General features: G+C 34.1%; 1 pseudogene; it reads left to right on the top strand.

The window, feature by feature from the left end:
- The first annotated feature begins 5,667 nt into the window (after positions 1-5,667).
- Positions 5,668-13,203, top strand: LOC134376518 (olfactory receptor 5T9-like; annotated as a pseudogene).
- Positions 13,204-25,141: the final 11,938 nt, after the last annotated feature.

The following is a 25,141-nucleotide window of genomic DNA, read 5'->3' as shown; positions in this document are numbered from 1 at the left end:
TAATAGCTGTAGAAATTTGCAGTTCCAGCAACAGTGCAGAAGTGTTCCCCTTTCTCTACATTGTCACCAGCATTTGTTATTCACCATCTTTTTCATAATAGCCATCAAACTAGGGTGAGATGATATCTCAAAGTGGTTGTGATTTGCATTTCGCTGATGATTAGTGATGCTAAGCATTTTTTCATATACCTGTTTTCCATTTGTATATCTTCCTTGAGAAATGTCTATTTAACTCCTTTGGCCATTTTTTAAATTGGATTACTTGGGGGTTTTGTTTTGTTTTGTTTTGTTTTTGTTTTGTTGTTTTACTCTAAAGTTGTTGAACCCTTTGCAAATTGTGGATATACGTCCTTTGTTAGATGCATAGTATAGTTTGCAAATATTTTGTCTCATTCTGTAGGTCATCTTTTCAGTCTGTTGATTTTTTCCTTTGCCATACAGAAGCTTTTCTAGTTTCATATAATACTCTTTGTTTATTTTTTCCTTAGTTTTCCCTGCTTTTGGAATCTTACTCATAAAGTATTTGCCCAACCCTACATCTTGGAGTGTTTCCCCTACATTTTCTTCTAGGAGTTCTTAAATTTCAGGTCTTATACTTTAGCCTTTACTCCATTTTGAGTTGATTTCGTTATATGGTGAGAGGTACAAATCAAGTTTCTTTCTTCTATTGTATACTCTTGGTGCCCTTGTTGAAGATCAGTTGGCTGTAAATATGTCGGTTGATTTCTTGGTTCTCTATTGTGTTCCATTGGTCCAAGTCTCTTCTCTTATGGCATTACCATGCTGTTCTGATTACTACAGATATGTAATATAGTTTGAAGTCAGGAAGTGTAATACCTCTGGCCTTACTTTTTTGCTCAAGAATGCTTTGGCTATTTGGAATATTTTTTGTTGCACATGACTGTTAGGATTCTTTCTTTCCTATTTCTGTGAAGAATATCATCGTTATTTTGAGGGGGATCACATTAAATATGTAGATGGTTTTGGGTAGTATGGACATTTTCACTGTTTATTCTTAAAATCCATGAACAAGGAATGTCTTTCCATGTTTTGCTGTCCTCTTTAATTTCTTTCATTAGTGATTTGTACCTTTCATTGTAGAGATCTTTCACCTCCTTGTTTAGATTTATCTCTAGGGATATTACTTTTTTTGTTGACTATTGTAAACAGGCTTTCTTTCTTGATTTCTTTTTCCACTAGTTTGTTGTTGGGAGTATAAAAATACTACTGATATATATATATAGAGAGAGAAAGAGATATAGATATATAGATATATAGATATATATACACACACATACATACAAACAAATATTTTGTATCCTTCAATCTTACTGAAATTGTTTATCAGCTCGAAGAGTTTTTTGGTAGAGTCGCTCAGGTTTTCTATATATAGAACGATGCCATCTACAAACAAGGACAATTTGACTTTGTCTTTTCCTGTTTGGATGCCCTTTATTTCTTTCTATTGTCTAGTTGCTCTGGCAAGCATTTACAATAGTACGTTAAATAGGAGTGGAGATAGAAGGCATCTTTGTCTTGTTCCTGTTTGTAAAGGTAAATCTTTCAGCTTACCACATACATGATGATATTGGCAGGGGTTTGTCATATATGGCTTACATGTGAAATATGTCATTGGTGATTTGATACGGGGGTTGCATTGAATCTGTAGATCACTTTGGGTACTGTGATCAATTGGACAATACTGAATCTTCCAATCCCTGAACTTGAAATGTCTTTCCATTTTTGTGTTTTCTTTAATTTCTTTAGTCAGTGTTTTACAGTTGTATTAGTAGATATCTTTCACCTCTTTTTAAAAATTTATTCCTAGGTATTTTGTTGTTTTTGTTACTAATATATATGGGATTAATTTATTGATTTATTTTCCATGAATTTGTTCATGGTGTATGGTAATGTTACTTTTATTAATATTGATTGTATGTCCTACAACTTTACTGAATTTGTTTATCAGGTCTAGGAATTTTTTTGGTCTTTAGGTTTCTCTATCTAATTATGTCATCTGCAAAAAGGGACAATTTGACTCCCTCCTTTCCAATTTAGTTGGCCTTTATTTCTTTCTCTTGGCTAATTGCTCTGGCTAGGACTTCTAGTACCATGTTGAATAAGAGCGGTGAGAGTGGGCATCCTTGTCTTGTTCCAGTATCTAGGAAAAAAGCTGAAAGCTTGATGTTAGCTATGGGCTTGTCATCTATAGACTTTATTGCGTTATGATACTTTCCTTCTATGTGGAATTTGCTGAGAGTTTTTGTCATAAGGGAATGTTAACTTTTATGAAACTTTTCTGAGTCTAATGAGATGGTCATATATAAATATATATATATATATTTTTTCTTTAATCCAGTCTTTGTCTTATAATTGGGACATTTAATCCTTTACACTCAAGGTTATTATTCATATATGCAATTTTACTCCTGTCATTTTGTTGGTTGATTTCTGGTTGCTTTGTTTATCCTTCGTTCTTTTCTTCAACTCTTATTGTTTATTCTTAGAGTTTGGTGGTTTCTGTATTGATAAGGTTTGATTCATTTCTTTTTCTAATTTGTGTATCTGCTGTACTAGTATGTTATATATTTTCTGTTGTTTTCATAATTTTTATTGTTCTTTCTCTTCTATATATAGGACTCCCCTAAACATTTCTTGTAAGGCTGGTCAGATGGCAATGAATTCCCTTAATTTTTGCTTCTTTGGTAAATACTTTATTTCTCCTTAATTTCTAAAGGATAGCTTTTTGGGGTAAATGTTATTGGCTGGCAGAGTTTTTTTGTTTGTTTTTGTTTTCTTTTGTTTTGTTTTTTCCTTTCAGTATTTTGAATATATCATTGCATTCTCTTCTGGCCTAAAGAGTTTCTGTTGAGAAGTATGCTGCGAGTCTAATGGGGATCCCCTTATACATGACTTGACACTTTTGCTCTTTTTAGAATTCTCTCTTTGTCTTTATCTTTTGATGGTTTGACTGCAGTGCTTCTAGTAGAGGACCTTTTTCAGTTGAAAGTATTTTGCAACCTTTGATCCTTCTGCATCTGGATGTCTATATCTGTCCTAAGACTGGGGAAGTTTTCAGGTATTATTTAATTAAATATGTTTTCAATACATACTTTTTTTCTCCTACTGGAATGCCCATAATTTGAATGTTTGTTCATTTAATAGTATCCCATAAATCTTGTATGCTTTGCCCATTTTTTTCTTCTCCTTTCTTTCTTTCTTTCTTTATCTTCTTGTTTTATTTCAAACAGCTCTCATCGAGATAAGAATTTCTTTCTTTCTTTCTTTCTTTTCTTTTCTTTTTTTTTTTTTTTTGCTTGATGTAGTCTGTTGTTGAGCCTCTAGATGTATTTTTTATTTCATTCAGTGAATTCTTAAATTCCAAGATTTCTGCATATTTTTATGATCTTTCTTTGTTAAATTTCTTATTCAAATCAAGAATTGTTTTTCAAATTTGTTGAATTGTTTGCTTCTATTCTCTTGTATCTCAGTGAATATCCTTAATTTTATTTATTTGAATTTATTTAGAGACAGCTGTCAATTTCTGATTCTTTGAGGTCAGTTACTGGAGCATTATTGTGTTTCTTTGGTAGTGTCCTGTTTCTGTGATTCTTCGTGTTTCTTGTTTACTAGTGTTGATATGTGTGCATCTGGTGGAATAGTCACCTGTTTGATGTTTTCTGATTGGCTTCTATGTGTGCATTTGCCAGTGAAGTGAGTTTATTACATGCAGCATATAGTTGAGTGTTTTTTACAATATCCATTCAACCACATTATACCTTCTAATTGTTGAAGTTTATTTACATTCAAGGTTATTATTAATAACTGGGAAGTTATTTCTGTCATTTTGTTGATTATCCTTTTTTCTTTTTTTTCTTCTTCTTTTTTTTTTTTTTTTTTGTTAGTCCTTTGTTTCTCTTTCTCTCTTATTGCTTATTCTTCAGTTTGGTGGTTTTCTATAGTGGTAAGTTGTGGTTTCTTTCTCTTTTCTGATTGTGTATCTGACTTAACAATAAGTTTTATATGTTGAGTGTTTTCATGATGGTAGTTGTTGCCCTTTTCCTTCCAGATGTAGGACTCCATTAGGCATTACTTAAAAAGCCAGTATCGTGGTGATGAATTCCTTTATTTTGCTCATCTTGGAAAGATTTTATTTCTTCTTTATTCCTGATGCATAGCTTTAAGGAGTATAGTATATGTGACTAGTAATATTTTTTTTGAGCACTTTAAATATATCAATGCATTCTCTCCTGTCTGGTAAGGTTTCTAATGAAAAATCTACTTCTAGTCTAATGGGAATTTTCTCATATATACCCTGATACAATTGCTGTTTTTTTAATTCTACTCAGTCATAAAAAAGAATGAAATAATGTCATTTGTGGCAACATGACTGAGATTAGAAGACATTATGTTAAGTGAAATAAGTCAAGCACAGAAAGATAAATACCACGTGGTCTCATTCATATGTAGGAGCTGGAAAAAAAAGTTCCACTTGTAGAAGCAGAGATTAGAACTTTGGTCACTAGCAGCGGGGAAGAGGGAGAAGAGGGACATAGAGAAAGGTTGGTTAATGGGTACAAAATTAGAGCTAGATATAAACAAATAAGTTGTAGTGATCTGCAGTAGTGCTATTCATCTCTAATTAACAGTAATTTAATGTATGTTTTCAATATCTATGTCTTTCTTATATTTCTTGTTTATATTATGAATTGCTTCCTCGATTTCATTGAATTGTTTATCCGTATTCTCTTGTATCTCATTGAGTTTTCTTAAGATCATTATTTTGAATTTCTTTTCCAGCAGATTGTAAATTTTCTTTCTTTGGGGTCTGTGGAGTACTATTGTATTCCTCTGGTGGTGTCATATCTCCTTGCTTTTTTATATTTCTTGTGTCCCTTAGTTGATGTCTTTACATGTGGTTAAACAATTGGCTCTTCCAAACTTTACGGAGTTGCTTATATAGAAAGAGTTTTTCCCCTGCAGATGGGTTTTAGTAGAAATGGTTTGGAAATTATAGTTCTGCATAGAAGTAGTAGTATAGTCCCTGAGCAGCTTTCAAATCTGTGATCCATGTCACCAATAACTGTGGGTGCCTCAGTGACAAAGGATGTAAAAATTTATAGCATTGAGAGTAGCAGTGTAGGTTGCTAAAGTTTTCAGTGGCAAAAACCCTTGGGGTCCCCCTATTTTCATTTTCCCCACAATGGGGAGATTTCACTGAGGAATTCCCTCTTGGTGTTTTGCCTGACATGACCTAACGGCAGCTACAGCACTGCTGGGTTCCAGGTGCAGGTGCTGTGAGTGGCTCTAAAGCCAGGTTCCTTGGATCAGGGTCTTGTCAGTCTATTGTGGCACCTATGTCTTAGGGTATAAGTTTACTCTCTGTGGTAGATTGTCCACAGTGGTAGCATCTGTAACTTTGATGCACCCATTGGCAGCTGAGGCCCAGTGGGCAGAGCTGTAGCTGTTGCTCTGACTCGAGGGACAGAACATAGCCATACTCCAGTCATACTGTTCATACTCTGTGGGAGAAGAGGTCCTCTGGAGGTTTGGGTCCAGGGATCGTAGTACAAATGTAGTCCAGGAACCACAAAAAATAAGGATCGGTAGTTACTCTCGTGCCAGAGGTTGAGGCACTGTGTAGTGGTGACTCCATACCTTGGGGTGATGGGATTCAGCCATATCTCAGACACTGTGAGGCCAGGTACTGCAACAGTAAGTTCTGTAGATTGGCCGGGCACAGTTGTTGTTTGGGCCCTGGGAGAAGGGAGCAGCACAGTGTTCATTCCACTCCCTAGAAAAAAGAATGTGTCAGAAATGCAGTCTCTAGGGGGCTAGCCAGCTCCAGGAAAGCAGGGCACTAAAGTTGCTCAGCCTGCAGGTTGTGGTATCTCAGCTTTGCCACTGCTCTTTATCCTTGGGATGTGGGATACTATATCAGCTAAGCCCTAGGATGTGCCCAAGTCACCAGTGTCCCAGGGGATGATGTGCTGTTTCAGCTTAGGCTTGACTGAGTGGGGCACATCTATGCTACACTGGGAGGGGAGCAGCACCACAACTTAGCCTGTCAGGGTAGAGTGTAACAGCTGCTCACAACTTGGCTTGGGAATGCTGGGCCACTGGGCAGGAGTGTTTCAATGATGTTTTATCCTCTGTGATGAAAAAGAGTCACTCACCCCCAGGCAAGACACCTTCCAGAAGTAGTTCAAATTTCAAGATGGCATAGCACACTACCCACAGTAGCCACAGAAGGCAGAGCACAGTGTCAGCTCCTCTGGGGGAGCAAACTATTGGACTCTAGGCATTTCCCTGAGCTGGGCTTAGTGCCTGTGAGGACTACAGTGGTCCTCAGTGGTTAGGACAGTAGGTGTCCAAGGTATTGCTGAGGGCTGCTGGGGTTCTTCTGTTTATTTTTCTCACATGGAGTTCTTCCTGGTTCCCAGCTTATCCAGGTGTTTTCTTTCATTGTGATGCTATTCTTAGTTTCTGTGCTCACCAGGGTTTCCATTACTCCTTTGAAGACTCGAGAACTCTTCTATATTTATTTTCAGTGAAATGTATTTGTTCATTTGTTCTTTTTTCTGTCTTTGTGGGAGAGAGGGGTGGTAGGGCCTTCTATTCTGCCATCTGGCTTCTGTCCTCTGTTTACATCATTTTTTTCCCACATGTCCTAAAAGACTTTATTAAGAAGGCTTTGAAGTCAAAAAATAAAACTCCTGATATAATTTTTTAACCCTTAATTCACCTCAGCAAATATTTAATTAGAACCTTAGCTGTGTAAGATTAAAGGTCCATTACTTTTTAAAAAATGAAATACATTTTAGTTCTAAGAATTTATTCTATAAGTTATATATTTTCCTATAAATTTCCTACATATACACTAGAGGTAAAAAGTACAAGTAAAAAAACAAAAATTAAATAAAAATAAAAATTGAAAATGACATCAGAAACTAAAGTAGGAAGGAGATTAATAATTTTTTTAAAAGTTATAAATTTCCATTTCAGACACACATTGAACTTCACCCCTCATATTTGATTGGCTAATTTTCTTCCCACAGATCCATAAGAATTTGAGATTTAATTATGTTGATTGCCATGTATTTAATTTATGCATTTTAACTGGATGGGAATTTTGGTTTCTTCTGAATCTTCTCTATTACAAATAATAGAGTCACATATTTTTATTTATCATTTTGCTCACATTTAATGATGTGTCTATTTTTCATACTTGTATGATATGTAGAAATTATCAGGCCATATGGTATAGATATTTTCAGGTCAACTAGATCTAGATTTTAATACTAGATCTAGCAATTTATCTTCCTTGAAAAAAAATTGAGGGTATTATTTAATCACCTCTGTATCTGTTTGTACTATTGCTGGCAACACAAATTTTACTACATCAAAAATAGCAATGTCATAGCACCGTGGTTAGATTAAAAACTAATTAAAAATTAATTTATGGTATTAGAACAACTAGGAATACACATGAAAAACATTAAAGTTGGATCCGTATCCCACAACATATCCAAAAATTAGCTCAAAATGGATCAAAAAATGAAGTATAGGAAATAAAACTATAAAACACTAAGAAGAAAACATAGGAGTAAATCTTCTCATCTATGAACTTGGCAATGGTTTTTTGAAACAAACACACACAAAGAAAAGCATAAGCAACAAAGGGAAAAAATATACATAAATTGTATGTTATCAAAATAAACAAAAACACTTTTCAAAGGTCGTTATCAAGAAAGTAAAAAGATAAGCTACAGAATGAAATACATCTGTATATAGATGATTTTGCAAGTAATGTATTTCATAATGGCTCAATATCCAGAATATATAAAAAAAATTCTACAACTTAACAATGTAAAGTCAGATAACCCAATTAAAAAATGAGCAAAAGATTTGAAAAGACAATTCTCTAAATAAAATGCAAACGGTTAATAAATCTATGAAAAGTTGTTCAACATTGCTAGTTATTGGGGAAATGCAAATCAAAACCCTAATGAGATAACACTTTTCACTTACTTAAATGGGGAAAAAAGACCTAAAAAATAGCACGTGTTGGCAAGGATCTGGAGAATTGATACCCTCGTGCATCACTGGTGGGAATGTAAAATGTACAATGGTTCAGCTACTGTGGGAAACTCTTTGGTGGTACCTCTATAAGTTAAACATAGAGTTATTACATGACCTCACAATTCTCTTTCTAGATATATAATCCAAAGACTTCAAGACAGGCAATCAAACCAGTATATGTACCTGCAGTACTATTCACGACAGACGAAAGGTAAAATGAGTTTAAATGTTTATCAACAGATGAATGAACAAATGGTGGTACATGCAAACAATGGGAATATTTTACCCGTAGGAAAAAATAAAATAGTGATACCTGGTAAAATGTTTATGGATCTTGAAAACACTATGTTAAGTAAAAGAAGCCAGGCAGAAATGTTCATATTTGGTATGATTCCATTTATATGAACTATCCAGAATAAATAAATCAACAGAGACAGAACAGAGATTGGTGCTAGCCAGGGACTTGGGATGAGGAATGGTGAAAAATTATTAAATGGGTAGGTTGGAGTGATGGTAATATTTTGAAACTAGATTGAGGTGGTGGTTGCACAATTTTATAAATGTAATTACTGCCACAGAATGATTCTGTTTAAAATGGCTAATTTTATGGCATGTGGATTTTATCTCAATAAATTACTTAAATAAAAATGAACACAAATATCATTTTAGTTGCTTAATTGTTATTTAGGGTTCTATTTTGGTGAAGTACCTAATTTTATATTTTGCCCAAATAATTTATATGTATTCTCAATAATAGGTTACATCTATTATATGTGAAAACATAGTTGTATTTTTAATTTGAATATGATAGTTTTTATTTTATAACATTTCAATTTTTTTTCGTAGTTAATTTGCTTTTAAAAATTAACCAACATTCAAAAAATATAATTAAGATTCTACTAACCTTAATAGTTCTGATAAACATTAAAAGTGTAACTTTTTGTTTATAAATTAAAACACACTTATTTTTGTAATGTATATTATGTGAGTATTATTAACTTTACATATTTCCAATATTCTGTCTTTGACTATTTTTTGCCATAGAAATTTGTATTTTATAAAATTAAAACTCTTTGGACACCCCTTCCTCTTCCTGTTAAATTTGCTCTTGACCCTATCAAATTATCTCCTTTACCAGAGCTAAGAATTTCCTACAATTTGTCATTCATATGCAAGTTGTCATTGATTAACTATATATTTATATATTGTCATTAGCAAAATGTACTATAATTTTGCAGACATTCTAAACCTGTTAAAATACTGAATGTCTTACTTTGCAAATGTCTTTTTTTTTTCTTACTCAAATGTACGTTTTTGGATTGACCATGTTAATTCATTTACTTATACATGTTCTCTAACTTTGTTAGAAATATAAACTTATTAAGCATTTACAAATTGTTTTCAAAAGTGGGTATAACTTTAATTTACCCACCAGCAGAATCGGAATGTTTGCTTTACTTCATCTCCTCAACATCATTTAGTAGTCAGACATTGTAAAATTTTTGTTATTTTTTTAATGTGTGTAAGAGATTTTTATATCATTTTACATTTACAATTTTTTCTGATTATTATGAAACTAACATCTATGCATTGACTATAAGTGGTTTCTTTTTGTGAATTGTCTTATGAAACCTTTGTCCATTATCAATGGATTAGTAGCCTCTTATTTTTTAACTCAAGCAGTGTATAAGTGTATCTTCTATTTTCTCCAAACTATGGCTTATAATCTACTTCATTTGTGACTATTTTTATCAAGTAGACTTTTAAAATTTTAAATTCTAAAATTTTTCAATTTCTGTAATTTTGAGTTGTATTAAGGATCTTTTTCATGATGAATTAAACACACAGTCCTAATGCGCGTGGTTTGGATAAATACAATTAATTGATGTCAGTGACCATGAATAAGTTTTGACATTTGAAGGGAGTACTAATGTCCATAGCAGAGGGGAGAGCTCTCCTGACAGGAGAAAACTAATGCAGAGATATTGTGTTACAAATACACGTATATTGTGGTAAGGGATGCTCTGTATTTGTACCATTTAGGTGCTATTTAAACATAGTAATCCCACTTTAAGAAAACATCTTTGGTTGTACTCAGTGTTCCAGAAATATTTCTCTGTTGAAATAAAAATATAAAGGCATACCTTGAGGAAAATAATGCCTTTTCCATAAAATCATGATTAAAAATAACAAATAAAAATAAATGAAGGAAGGAAGGAAAAAAGGATAAAAGGAACAAATGAAAGAAGAAAGGAAGGAGTGGAGGAAAGGAGTGAGGAAGAAAGGAAGGAAGAGAGACACTTCATTTGAGCAGTTTTTCTTCTCTGCCTTTATTCTTTCTAGCAATTCTATGAAAATATTTTTTTCCTGATACTGACAATTCTTCTACATAATCCTTACTTTACCTATCTCAGCATATTGTTTGTATATGTTTATCAATATTACTAATCCAAACATCACTCTCTCTTACTGATGGGATTGATGGCAACTCTTGAAACTGAAGTTTGACATAAATGGATGAATCTAAGTAGTTTATAGATTGTCATTTGCAGAAGAATGCATTCCCTCAAGAATGACTCAAATTTGAGTATATAAAAATAAATGAATAATTAACACATGACTGTAATAAAATCTATCCTCTAACTAGTGCTATACAGTTGGCCCTTCATATCTGCTGGTTATGGGTCTTCAAATTCAACCTACTACTAATTGAAAATATTTAAAATGAAAAACAATTAAAATAAATACATCAATAAAGTAATATAAATGAAAAGCGATACAGTATAGCAACTATTTATATAATATTTACACTGTATTCGTTATTATAAGTATCTAGAGATGAGTTAAAGTATATGGAGTATGTGCATAGTTTATATGCAAATACTATGCCATTTTATATAAGGAACTTGAACAGTTATGAATTTTGGTATGGGGTGGGGGGGTTCCTGAAATCAATTGCCCAAGAAGACCAAGGGACTATTGACTTACAACTAATAATAGAAACTTTGAATTCACATACAGGTAACTGTTTGACAGCCAGTTTTTATAACAATGGGACTACCCAGGAAAGATTCCTTCTACTCCTTTTTTCATTTTCTGCTCTTAAAACTTGATGTTTGTGTTATTATAAAGACTGTGTATTTTTGTTGTGATTTTAATTATTCGTCTTTCTGAACTATTTTAATGTTACTCTTGGATAGTTACTTAGCTGTTATTTTACTGAATCCCCAATCAACAATACCTAAGCAAATGCAAACCATTATGGAAAAATCATGCATCTTAAAATTTTTCAGAGTAATTCCGCTGATTTTCACCAGACATTTGTGGAAGTATAAAATCATATAGATTCCAAAGAATTTAGATTTCCAAAAGTTATAAATATGGAAAACTATGCAAAAATGGACAATGTAGTACCAAGTATTTAAGCAAGAAATTTGAATGAAACATAAGCTATCATATGATTACCATAGTCCGTATCACCCTTCCCCCAAATTTTGATTAGTCCTATTCAGACAATCCCAATAAGACCTAATGGCACTAGAAAATTTAAAAATATGTATATTATAAAATGTTACAATACAGAAACTACGACATAGAATCAACCTAATTCAGCATATTATATTTAAAATTATATTAAAGTTTCAGTTTCATTAAGATGTTTTCCTTCAATATGTATTTGAATGTTGTAAAATAAATATTAATATTCTCAGTCTACAGGTTAGTTGGGTACAGAAAGTCATTTTGCACAATTGCTGAAAGTGATAGAGTTTTGGCATCCCATTCCTGTGCTCTGTTCACTGATACTCATACTCACGTGTTTGGATGTGAAAAAAAATTTAGTTATATAACTTATTTTAATGTGATTTAACATGAAAACTGTTGACAGAGTTCAGTGGTAAATTAGCCAGTTGACCTGATGGTTTCAGAAATGGAATGAGCTCAGCCACTGAGTGAATCCCCATACACTCCATTTGACTCTTCAGTGACTGGAAATAACCCTCCTTCCATAGACTTGTTGTTTCCTGATCTGGTGCTTGGAAACTATGCATTGTCAAGAAATAGATATACAGGCATAGTTCACATTACCTTGAGTCACAATATGGTTGATTATTTTCATAGTGATATGAATTGTATTTTTATAAATATCTTCGTTTGTTCTATAAGATATCACCATGAAGAATGTCACTGAAGTCACCATATTTGTACTGAAGGGTTTCACAGACAATATTTAACTGCAGATCATCTTCTACATCTTGTTTCTACCTATTTAGCTCTTTACTCTCATGGTAAAGTGAGGACTGGTTGCATTGGTTATTGGGGATTCCAGGCTTCATAACCCCATGTACTATTTTTTGAGTGTGCTGTCTTCTGTGGATGCCTGTTTTCCTTCAATTATTATTCCAAATATGTTAACAGATTTTATGTCAAAGAATAAGAACATTTCATTCCCTGGATGTGCAGTACAGGTGTTTCTCGCTGTTACTTTTGTAACGACAGAATGCTTTCTCTTGGCTGCAATGGCTTATGATCACTATGTAGCCATCTACAACCCACTTCTGTATTCAGTGAGCATGTCACCCAGAGTCTATGTGCCACTCATTGTTGCTTCCTATGTTGGTGGCATTTTAAATGCTACTGTACACACAGTGGCCACATTCAGCCTATCCTTCCGTGGATACAAGAAAATTAGACATTTCTTTTCTGATATCCCTCCTCTCCTCACTATTTCTTGTTCTGACACACACAAACCAGCTTGTACTATTTCTCTTTCTTGGCTCCATTGAGATATCCACTATACTATTAGTCCTCGTCTCCTATGGTTTCATTCTGTTGGCCATTCTGAAGATGCACTCTGCTGAAGGGAGGCAAAAAGTGTTCTCCACATGTGGCTCTCACCTAACTGGAGTGACAATTTATCATGGGACAATCCTCTTCATGTATATGAGGCTAAGTTCCAGCTACATTTTGGAGCATGACATGATAGTGTCGATATTTTACAGCATTGTGATTCCCATGCTCAATCCCATCATCTACAGCTTGAGAAATAAAGATGTAAAAGAAGCAATCAAAAAAGTGTTTGGGAAAATTTGGTGTATGGGTAAAGTTCATTTTGCACACTAAACATTAAATTGAAAAAATAATTAAGAGGGATATTTATTTTCTCCGTATCAAAAGTTATTATAAAACTTTTGTGTTAGTTTATTGGTTTTTTAATTCTTATTAAACATTTCAAAATAAAGATTATAGTCAACCCTCTACCTATGCAGTTTTTACATGTGAAGACAAACTGTGTCATCCATTTGCTTTTTACCAAGTTTATACATACATGCATGCACACATATTCACATATGTACATATATGTTGATATTGATGTATTAGTTTTCTAGGGATGCCATAACAAAATTCCACATACTAGGTGGCTTAATATTTTTTTTCTCACTGTTCTAGATGATTGAAGTTCAAGATCAAGGTGTTTTCAGGATTGATTTATTCTGAGGCCTCCCTCCTTGCTTTGTAGATGTCTATATTCTCTTTTGCCTTCACATGGTCTTTCCTCTGTACATGTCTGTTTCCTAATCTTCTCTTATAAGACATCAGGCATGTTAGATTAAGATGACCCAAAAGTCATTATTTTAACTCATTACCTTTTTAAAAACCCTAATTTGAAATACATTCACATTCTGAGGTATTGGGGGTTCCAATTTTAACAAATGAATCTATATGTGTGTGTTTATATGTATGTGGTATATACACAAGTGCATGTACTCTTTAAAAGTTATAGCATTATTTTTCATGTCTATAAAACAAATTATATGTTTCCATTGTTGCAATTATAGATAAATTTATATACAAATAGCTTGATCAAATATCATCTAATCAATAACAAAACTACAGATCACATATGATCACATAAGGCTAGACCACTTTCCATGGAATCTCTGGTATCTGACTTCAGTTCAAAATAGTCTGCTCTATCCTTAAGTCTATGCTTTTGCAGTAATCTAATTATAGTCAATGATTCAGATACCACAGGAAATGTTATCAAATTTTTGAGGTCATTACTGTGCTAATTTGTGAGATTGTATTTCTTCCTCTACTACTGTATTATTTACAGCATGTGCTTAAAACTCATTCCTTAATTCCTTACAGAATATAGAAACTAGACATTAGTATTTATCAAGATTATACTTAAACTCAAGAATAACAAAAGAAAAACACAATTCAAAGAAAAAGGTACAACCGGCTGGCAGATTTGGTCATTCCTAGAATGAAGCTTCTACCCATCTTTATGGGATTCCCTACAGGTCTGGCCCATACTCAGTCTTGGTTCTTTTATTTCTTTTTTTTTTTTCTTTTTTTTTTTTTTTTTGACCCAGCCACTCTGCAATACACTTATAGATTCCACCATTTTCATTACCCAGGCCCAATAATGAAGGTGCGGAAAAATGTTTCCACTATGGTCACATTTAGCTCTCCTTCCAACAGATCTTATTTTTATTGTGAAAATATGTCTTCAAGGATAAACCTGGGTGACATGTAACATAATATGATCCAGGCACACAAAGACAAATGCTACATGATCTTACTTATGTTTAGAGTAAAAACAAAAAGGTGTTTTCATAGAAGTAGAGAATAAAGTGGTGGTTACCAGAGGCTGGGGTAGCTGGGAGGAAAGGTGTTTGGAGGCATGTTGATCAAAGAATGTATACTTACAGTTAGATAGAAGGAATAATTTCAAAAGATCTATTGTACTGTGTGGTGACTATAGGTTATGATGATATCCTGTGTTCTTCAAGTGGGTGTTAACTATTCTCACTGCAAAATTGATAACCTATGTGAAGTAATGCATGTGTCAGTAAGCTAGATTTAAGCATTCTGCAATGTACATATGTTTCAAACATTGTGTTTTATACAATAAAAATCATACATTTTTGTCAATTCAAAAAAATTAAAAATGGTAATTTTACACGGCAGGGTCCTTCGTTTTTTCTTTTCTCCCTCACTCCTTATCCCATTTTTCCATTTTCTTCTTTTTGCCTTATTTAACTTTTACCTGCCTTCCTTTCTTCTTTCTTTCCTTCTCTCTCTCATGATTATTATTTTCATCATTATTATTATTGATTATTATTATTGTTATTATTATTTACTATTTGAAAATCATTTCCTTACTTCATGGCTACCATTATTCTCTAATTTCAATTGAGTCTCTCTAAACATGGAGCACAATCTGAGGATATTTCCCTAAAGTGGGATTAATAAACTTAAATAGCATCTCAACAATATAAATATATAGCGTCTCTTATCACGATATATTTCTCCCACAGTTTTTCTGCTTTTGTTTTCTCCTGTTTGGAAGGCTCTCTCATGCTGTTCAAATGGTTCCTTTCATATTTATCTCTTCTTAGTGGGAACCTAATCTATTACATTATGATAATTGCAATTTACCTTCTTTGCATCTCTTCATGTTCCTTCTTTCCTAAATATATCCATTCCGTTATTGGCTATTTTGCATAATATGTATTTTAATTTATATTTCATTTATTAACTAATGCATTATTCCCAGTCCAGAACAATGTCTGACACATACTGTTGTTCAGTAAATATTCCCTTAATGAATGTATTTAAGTAGAAACTGCCAAAAATAGTTTATTTCAATTAAGTGACACACAAGAAACAGATAGCACTTTTATTTAAATATTAATTACTTTAAGATTTCCTTGCTTATTGTTTTTTTCTTTTAGTTTCTTTTCTTCCTTCTATTAGTTTATTTTGGTTTTTTGATAGCTATCTGAGCTGTATGTATTTTCCTATGCACAGTGTGTTAGTGTCATCCTACATATATTAGTAGGTCAAATTTTCATTATTAATATTATTTTTTATTTTTTTTGACTTAGGAATGGTTTAATAATTTAACTTGAAATGTCTAAATAGACTACTATAAGTTTTTATTTTAGTTTTATTATTTATTTCTAAACAAAATGCAATTTATATTGTTTTTTACATTCAGATCTGCTTTTTAGTTAATTGTTATATTGTTATACCACCATACTTGTTGAAAAGAAAGAGAAATCTTTCTTAGCTGTGGTCAAACTTTAATACAATCTCATCTATATAAATAAACTTTTAGATTGTTGTTTCTCTTCTTTTCTTAATGTTCTGTAGACCGTAAACCTTTATTAGTGGTGTATTAGGTTTTCTAAGTATTAGAATGCTTCTATTTCTCTCTTCCCATCTCCTATACAAGAAAATACATGACTTACAATATTTGTTGCTACATTGTCTGCACAGATAACACTCACTTCTAATTCTTCACTGTGAATTAGATTCTATCATCACAAAATATTCATTTTTGCTATATTTAAATGCTATCTTTTGCATTCTATATTTTTGCTATTAAAATTACAACCAATCCTGTTGTTTATGTATATTGCCTACAAGCATTTTTGCTCATGCTTTTATTTTTACCTTTCTGAAACACTTTGTAATATATTTGTTTTATAAAAAACTATACTGAGGAAAGAGGTGGAGCAAGATGGCAAAGTAAAATGCTTTAGCAATTCTCTCCTCCTGTGAAAACATCAATTCAACCAACTATCCATGCACAAAATTGCCTTTTAATCAAACAAACCAGGTGAGAGATCATAGGACCTGGTTATAGCACAATAACAAGAAAAAATGAATCAAAAAGGGCAGAATGGAGAGATTTACCTTAGCCTCTTCACCCCTCTCCCAACCTCAGCCAGCATAGCAGAGAGAAATACTGTCTGCTTGGGAAAAAAAAAAAGAGTAAAGTGAGCATAAGACATTGCCTTAGACCCCAACTCTGGGCGCATCACAGTAAAACCCAGTATTGAACAGACTCTCACAGTCTTGTTTGCAAGCCAGTATCTACTGGCTGAGCTTCTAGACCTGCCCTCATGCCAGGGAGGACTGCACAGTTCCAGGCTTCAGGCTTGTGTGATTATTTCAGTCTTCAGTCTTTACCACCACCAGATCTGTATCAGTGGCTCTGGGATCTGATCAGCCTTCAGCAGCAGTCAGGCTTCATAGGATCATGACTTCAGATGTGTCTTAGTATTGCACTGGAACTGGGCCTCAGGCATGCCCTAATGTTGTACCTGCTTCTGCAGGCCCTGGGCTTTTGGCAACACCATTCCAGCCAACCTGCTGTGGGCTTCTGGCATTCCCCAGTGCTACATGTGCCACAGGGCTTTCTTAGACAAAGCCATTCTGTGAGACTGAAATTAGTACCTACTTCTTTAAATGCACACATGTTAATTTATAAACAGAAGGACCAAGAACAATCAAGGAAACATAATGTATTAGTCTATTTCTGTTGCTTATGACAAAATACATGAAACCTAGTAATTTATAAGAAAATGAAATTTATTGCTTCCAGTTTTTGAGGCTAGGAAGTCCAAAGTGCAGGGAATACAGCTGGTGAAGGTCTTGGTGGTAGTGACAGTGATGGCAGTGTATCACATTGTGAAAAAGGTGGAGCAGAGACTAACCTCTTAATTCACTCTTCTTTTAAAGCCCGCCAAACCACACCCATGATCACCATTATCAATCCATTCACTACAGTGTGGTCCTACAAAAGTTTCCACCTTTCAATTCCCAGCCTCAATGGTTACAATGGATATTAAGCTTCTAATATGTAAAATTTGAGGGACAAAATTCAATCAATCCACAGCACATGACATCATCACATGGACAAAATAAAGATACCAGTGATTGACACTAAAGAAGAGGAGATGTATGAACTGCCTGAAAAATTTAAGATAATTTTTTTAAGGAAACTCAGTGAACTTCAAAAAAAAAAAAAAAAAATACAAGCAAAAAGTTCAATAAAATAAGAAAAAACCTAAGTGACCAGCACTAGAAATTTAATATAGAGACTAAAATTAAAATAAAGAAATCCCAAATGGAAAAATTACAATAAACACAATGAAAAATACAACAAAGAGCGTCAACAGTGGAACTGAGCAAACAGAAGAAAGAATCTGTGAACTCCAAGTCAGGTTATTTGAAAATGCAGTCAGAGGTGAAAAAAGAAAAAAAAAAAAGTACAAAAAGAAATAAAGAAAGCTCACAAGATTTATGAAACAGCATCAAAAGAACAAATATTCAAGTCACAGAATTCAAAAAGGAGAAGACAAAGGTAAAGGGTACTAAGCTTATTTGAAATAGTAGCACACAAAAAAGGATTACATTGCATAATGTTGAATATTCTAATTATCCTGATTTCAGCATCACATATTGCTCACAGGTATTGATATTCAACACTGTACCCACAGATATGTACAATCAATTATGTTCCAATTTTTTAAAAAAGATATTTTACTCTCAAAAAGTAAAAAAAAAAAAAGTCACCTGATCAAAAAAAAAAAAAAATAGTAGCACAAAACTGTTCAGACCTAGTGAAATATGTAAAAATCCAGGTACAGGAAGGTCAAAGGTCTCCAATCATATTCAATCCAAATAAGACCACTCTAAGACATATTACACTCAAAAGTTCAAAAATCACAGATCAAGAGAAGATTCTAAAAGCAGCAAGAGAAAAGAAGCAGATAACATATAAAAGAATCTTAGAAAGGCTGCAGCGGATTTCTCAGCAGAAACTTCATAGGCCAAGAGAAAATGGGATAATATATTCACATTACTGTGGAAACAAAACAAAACAAAGCAAAACTGCCAATCAAGAATACTGTACCCAGTAAAGGAGAGATATGAAGAAGAGAAAAATACTTATAGACAAAGAAAAGCTTAGGGAGTTCATCATCACCAGACCACTCTTAATAAGAAATGTTAAAGGACGTTCTTCAAACAGATAGAAATGTATGCTAATGAGTAATACAAAAACATCCAAAAGTGTAAAACTCACTAGTAAAAGTATGTACCCACATCAAATTTAGAATACTATAATAATGTAATGGTGTCGTGTAATCACTTACGCACACATTTGCTTTAAAGCTAGAGGGCTTCATCACCATTGTTAACATTACTGTTGCTGCTGGTGTTTGCTTTTTAAGGGCACTCTTCTATTCTCTTCACATTCCCAAAACAATCTCCACAAAACCTTCACTTCAAGTATTAAGCATTCTCTCTTCCATATTCAAAATGTCTCTGCCCTGTACTAATTGTTTTATTCCCTGCCAAATTCTTTTCTATCGTGTTAGGTCTCAGTCATAGAAGAAAGTTTTAGGGTCTTTGGTTCTATTATACTTCTTATTCACCACTCTATGACATGACTCTTTTCCTAGAAACTTTTATTGTTTTTATTATCATTAAAAACTACAATATATTACATTATTATGAGATAGGAGGTGCTCCGTCCTTCTGGTCCAGGTTTCAGGCCTCACCACTGGGTCTCAAACCACTCCACTAGGACTCAAAGCTCTGACCCTGAGTCCTGAGCTATAGTAGCCTGCAGCACCCATTTTTGGCAGCAGCATGTGGAGATTAAGACCACAGGGTGGCAGATTTATGTAATCTCAATTGGCAGTCATGCTCACTGAAAAGGAGTTTATCCCTTTTTTTTATTTTTATTTTTTTTATTTATTTTTTTATTTTTTATTTTTTTTTTATTTTTATTTTTTTAATTTTATTTTGTCGATATACATTGTGGCTGATTATTGTTCCCCATCACCAAAACCTCCCTCCCTCCTCCCTCCCCCCTCCCCCCCAACAATGTCCTTTCTGTTTGCTTGTCGTATCAACTTCAAATAACTGTAGTTGTTATATCTTCTTCCCCCCCCCCGGTTTGTGTGTGTGTGTGTGTGTGTGTGTGTGTGTGTGTGTGTGTGTGTGTGTGTGTGTGTGTGTGAATTTATATATTAATTTTTAGCTCCCACCAATAAGTGAGAACATGTAGTATTTCTCTTTCTGTGCCTGACTTGTTTCACTTAATATAATTCTCTCAAGGTCCATCCATGTTGTTGCAAATGGCAGTATTTCATTCATTTTTATAGCTGAGTAGTATTCCATTGTGTAGATGTACCACATTTTCCGTATCCACTCATCCGATGATGGGCATTTGGGCTGGTTCCAACTCTTGGCTATTGTAAAGAGTGCTGCGATAAACATTGGGAAACAGGTATACCTTCGACTTGATGATTTCCATTCCTCTGGGTATATTCCCAACAGTGGGATAGCTGGGTCGTATGGTAGATCTATCTGCAATTGTTTGAGGAACCTCCATACCATTTTCCATAGAGGCTGCACCATTTTGCAGTCCCACCAACAATGTATGAGAGTTCCTTTTTCTCCGCAGCCTCGCCAGCATTTATCGTTCATAGTCTTTTGGATTTTAGCCATCCTATCTGGGGTTAGATGGTATCTCAATGTGGTTTTGATTTGCATTTCCCGGATGCTGAGTGATGTTGAGCACTTTTTCATATGTCTGTTAGCCATTTGTATATCTTCCTTAGAGAAATGCCTACTTAGGTCTTTTGCCCATTTTTTAATTGGGTTGCTTGTTTTCTTCTTGTACAGTTGTTTGAGTTCCTTATATATTCTGGATATTAATCCTTTGTCAGATATATATTTTGCAAATATTTTCTCCCACTCTGTTGGTTGTCTTTTAACTCTCTTAATTGTTTCTTTTGCTGTGCAGAAGCTTTTTAGTTTGATATAATCCCATTTGTTTATTTTTCCTTTGGTTGCCCGTGCTTTTGGGGTCGTATTCATGAAGTCTGTGCCCAGTCCTATTTACTGAAGTGTTTCTCCTATGTTTTCTTTAAGAAGTTTTATTGTTTCAGTGTGTATATTTAAATCCTTAATCCATTTTGAGTTGATTTTAGTATACGGCGAGAGGTATGGATCTAGTTTCATTCTCCTGCATATGGATATCCAGTTATCCCAGCACCATTTGCTGAAGAGGCAGTCCCTTCGCCACTGAATAGGCTTGGGGCCTTTGTCAAAGATCAGCTGATAGTAAGTGTGTGGGTTGAATTCTGGATTCTCTATTCTATTCCATTGGTCAGTGTGTCTGTTTTTATGCCAGTACCATACTGTTTTGGTTATTATAGCTTTGTAGTATAGCTTAAAGTCAGGTAGTGTTATGCCTCCAGCTTTATTTTTTTTGCTCAGCATTGCTTTGGCTATGCGTGGTCTTTTATTTTTCCATATAAATGTCTGGATAGTTTTTTCCATTTCTGAGAAAAATGTCTTTGGAATTTTGATGGGGATTGCATTGAATTTGTATATCACTTTGGGTAGTATGGACATTTTCACTATGTTGATTCTTCCAATCCAAGAGCATGGGATATCTTTCCATCTTCTTGTATCCTCTCTAATTTCTATCAGCAGTGGTTTGTAGTTCTCATTATAGAGATTTTTCACTTCCTTGGTTAACTCAATTCCTAAGTATTTTATTTTTTTGGTGGCTATTGTAAATGGGCAGGCTTTCTTGATTTCTCTTTCTGCATGTTCACTATTGGAGAAAAGAAATGCTACTGATTTTTGTGTGTTGATTTTGTATCCTGCTACTGTGCTGAAATCATTTATCAATTCCAACAGTTTTTTGTAGAGGTTTTAGGCTGTTCGATATATAGGATCATGTCATCTGCAAACAGGGACAGTTTGTCTTCATCTTTTCCAATCTGGATGCCCTTTATTTCCTTCTCTTCTCTGATTGCTCTGGCTAGTACTTCCAACACTATGTAGAATAGGAGTGGTGAGAGTGGGCATCCTTGTCTAGTTCCTGTTCTTAAAGGAAAAGCTTTCAGTTTTTCCCCATTCAGGATGATATTGGCTGTGGGTTTGGCATATATGGCTTTAATTATGTTGAGATAGTTTCCCTCTATACCTAACTGATAGAGGGTCTTTGTCATGAATGAGTGCTGAACTTTATCAAATGCTTTTTCAGCATCTATAGAGATGATCATATGGTCCTTGTGTTTGAGTTTATTAATATGGTGTATCACATTTATTGATTTGCGTATGTTGAACCAACCTTGCATCCCTGGGATGAATCCCACTTGATCGTGATGAATAATTTTACGTATGTGTTGCTGTATTCTGTTTGCTAGTAATTTAGTGAGGATTTGTGCATCTATATTCATCAATGATATTGGCCTGTAGTTTTCTTTTTTGGTTATATCTTTACCTGGTTTTGGTATCAGGATGATATTTGCTTCATAGAATGAGTTTGGGAGATTTGCGTCCGTTTCAATCTTTTGGAATAGTTTGTAAAGAATCGGTGTCAATTCCTCTTTGAATGTTTGGTAAAATTCTGCTGTGAATCCATCTGGTCCTGGGCTTTTCTTTGTTGGGAGCCTTCTGATAACAGCTTCAATCTCCTTTATTGTTATTGGTCTGTTCAAATTTTCTACGTCTTCACGGTTCAGTTTTGGGAGCTTGTGTGTGTCCAGAAAATTATCCATTTCCTCCAGATTTTCAAATTTGTTGGCGTATAGTTGTTTATAGTAGTCTCGAATGATTCCTTGTATTTCAGATGAATCAATTGTAATATCGCCTTTTTCATTTCTAATTTTTGTTATTTGAGTCTTCTCTCTTCTTTTTTTTGTTAGCCATGCTAATGGTTTGTCAATTTTATTTATCTTTTCAAAAAACCAACTTTTTGATTCGTTGATCTTTTGAATTGTTTTTTGGTTTTCAATTTCATTCAGTTCTGCTCTGATCTTAATGATTTCTTTCCGTCTGCTAACTTTAGGTTTGGATTGTTCTTGTTTTTCTAGTTCTTTAAGGTGAAGTGTTAGGTTGTTCACTTGCCATCTTTCTATTCTTCTGAAGTGAGCATTTAATGCAATAAATTTTCCCCTCAATACTGCTTTTGCAGTATCCCACAGGTTTTGGTATGATGTATCATTGTTTTCATTAGTTTCAATAAATTTTTTGATTTCCTGCTTGATTTCTTCTTGGACCCATATGTCATTAAGTAGAATGCTGTTTAATTTCCATGTGTTTGTATAGTTTCCAGAGTTTCGTTTGTTATTAATTTCTAGTTTTAATCCATTGTGGTCTGAGAAGATACATGGGATAATTCCAATTTTTTTGAATTTATTGAGACTTGATTTGTGACCTAATATGTGATCTATCCTGGAGAATGATCCATGTGCTGATGAGAAGAATGAATATTCTGAGGTTGTTGGGTGGAATGTTCTGTAGATATCTGCCAATTCCAATTGGTCTAGAGTCTTGTTTAGATCTTGTGTTTCTCTACTGATTCTTTGCCTAGATGATCTGTCTAATATTGACAGTGGGGTGTTCAGGTCCCCTGCTATTATGGTATTAGTGTCTATTTCCTTCTTTAGGTCTAATAGAGTTTCTTTTATAAATCTGGCTGCTCCAACATTGTGTGCATACATATTTATGATTGTTATGTCTTCTTGATGGATCAGTCCTTTTATCATTAAGTAGTGTCCCTCATTGTCTCTTTTTATGGTTTTTAGTTTAAAGTCTATTTTGTCAGATATAAGAATAGCTACTCCAGCTCCTTTTTCTTTTCTGTTTGCTTGGTAAATCTTTTTCCATCCTTTCACTCTTAGTCTATGTGAATCTTTATGGGTGAGGTGGGTCTCTTGTAGGCAGCATATAGTTGGGTCCTGCTTTTTGATCCATTCGGCCAGTCTGTGTCTTTTAATTGGGGAATTTAAGCCTTTTACATTAAGAGTTGTTATTGAAAGGTGTTGATTTATTCCTAGCATTTTATTGGTTGTTTGGTTGTCTTAGGTGTCTTTTGTTCCTTGCTTTCTGATTTACTGTTTGTTTTCTGTGTTTGTTGGTTCCTTAGGTTGTAGATAGTATTTTTGTTAGCTTGTTTTCTCTTCATGAATGCCATTTTTATTATACTAGCGGGTTTAGATTTTTCTTGGGTTTTTATGGCAGTGGTAGTTATTTTTCAGGAACCAAACCCAGTACTCCCTTGAGGATTTCTTGTAAGGGTGGTCTTGTGGTAGTGAACTCCCGCAGTTTTTGTTTGTCTGAGAAATATACTATTTTCCCCTCGTTTCGGAAGGATAGCCTTGCAGGGTAGAGTATTCTTGGCTGGCAATCTTTGTCTTTTAGTATTTTGAAAATATCATCCCATTCCTTTCTAGCTTTTAGGGTTTGTGATGAAAAGTCTGAAGTTCACCTGATTGGGGCTCCCTTATAGGTGATTTGGCGCTTCTCTCTTGCAGCTTTTAAGATTCTCTCTTTATCTCTGAGTTTTGCCAATTTGACTATGACATGTCTTGGAGAAGGTCTTTTTGGGTTGAATACATTTGGAGATCGTTGAGCTTCCTGGATCTGAAGATCTGTGATTTTTCCTATACCTGGGAAGTTTTCTGCCACTATTTTGTTGAATATGTTTTCAATGGAATCTCCATTTTCCTCCCCTTCTGGAATACCCATGACTCGGATATTTGATCGCTTATGGTTGTCTGATATCTCTCTCAGATTTTCTTCAATGTCCTTGATTCTTTTTTCTTTCTTTTTGTCTGCTTGTGTTATTTCAAACAGCCCATCTTCAAGTTCAGAGGTTCTCTCTTCAACTTCGACAAGCCTGCTGGTTAAACTCTCCGTTGTGTTTTTTATTTCGTTGAATAACTTCTTCAGTTCAGCAAGTTCTGCTACATCTTTTTTCAGGACATTGATTTCCTTGTACATTTCCTCTTGCAGATCCTGTATACTTTTCCTCATTTCATCATGATGTCTAGCTGAGTTTTCTTGTATCTCATTCAGTTTCCTTAGAATTATCACTCGAAATTCCTTGTCAGTCATTTCAAGGGCTTCTTGTTCTATAGGATCTAGAGTTTGAGATTTATTAACTTTTGGTGGTGTACTTTCTTGATTTTTTTGTATTTCTAGTATCTTTTTTTTGGTGTTTATTCATTGTGGCCGGGGGTTTCACAGTTCACCGGTTTGAGACTAATGACTAACTAGGATGTTGCTGTGGTTGCCAATTTCGTATGGCTCTCTCCGTGACTGCTCAGTTGGCCTCTAGTGCCTTGTGTGTGTGGTTGTCTCGGGTCTTGGGCTTCTCCGGGGAGCCACCTTTCTGGTCAGCTTGGACTCTGCTGGGCTGGTGGATCATGTACCACAGGGTGTGTGA

The sequence above is a fragment of the Cynocephalus volans genome, chromosome 4 (assembly GCF_027409185.1).
Source record: "Cynocephalus volans isolate mCynVol1 chromosome 4, mCynVol1.pri, whole genome shotgun sequence".
Classification (NCBI taxonomy): Eukaryota; Metazoa; Chordata; class Mammalia; order Dermoptera; family Cynocephalidae; genus Cynocephalus; species Cynocephalus volans.
Note: the sequence above shows the minus strand (reverse complement) of the source record. Positions and strands in the feature narration are given on the sequence as shown.